This window comes from Aureococcus anophagefferens, assembly GCF_000186865.1.
Source record: "Aureococcus anophagefferens unplaced genomic scaffold AURANscaffold_56, whole genome shotgun sequence".
In the NCBI taxonomy this organism is placed as follows: domain Eukaryota; class Pelagophyceae; order Pelagomonadales; family Pelagomonadaceae; genus Aureococcus; species Aureococcus anophagefferens.
In genome coordinates, this window is record NW_008705609.1 from 131,742 (window position 1) to 132,619 (window position 878).

The following is an 878-nucleotide window of genomic DNA, read 5'->3' on the forward strand; positions in this document are numbered from 1 at the left end:
TGGTCATCCACATCCCAGGCTCCAAAACAGACATCTACAACGACGGTTACAAGCTCAATATCAAACTGCGAGCAGGTGACACGCCGTCTGACATCAACCCGTTATGCCTCCTTAGGCAGCTGTACACAATGAACCCAGCCCGCTTCGGAGCCAACGGGTCCAAGCGGCCCGTGTTCTGCTTAGCCTGCGGTAGGGTCCTGGAGCGTAGCACAGTTAACACAGCGCTCAAAGCAGCGGCGGTGGCTCTGGGTTTGGACCCTGCTGATCACGCCACCCATTCGCTGCGGGCTGGTGGAGCTACAGCCTTGTATGCCTTCGGGTGGCCTCCTTCAAAGATCCAGCGTCGAGGGCGGTGGCTGTCTGATTGTTGGTTACTGTATATTTGGCCGGACAGGGAGGAGGCAACAGGTCTCATGGAAGACGTGGTCTCCAGTCCGGCCCCCTTGTTCCATATTTAAAAAAAGAAAAAAAAAAATTACTTTCCTCATTATGTTGCAGAAGTATGGCTGAGGTGGCTGCGCCATCCAAGCGCGGTCCGTCGGCCTTCATCCTGGCATATTTAATTGAAACTGAGCTCAACCTCCCCTCGGGGAGGATCTTACTTGCTTCCTTTAGCTCAGGCTAGTGGGAGATACGAAAGGCCAAGTGGACGGAAATTGCATTTACGGCAGTACAATATGTTTCCGGTAACGAGTTAGTGAGTTTAGACCACCTATCATCATCCAGCTAAATAAAACTGCTGGTTGTGGTGGTCCTCTCCCAGCTCGCCGCTTCCCCGGGGTCCGGGGTGGCGCGGCTTATATTTTTTGGCCCGCCCACCACCCTCCTTCGGCACAGATGAAGCACCCGCCCTGCCCTACCCTCCTCCGTCCCGCTGA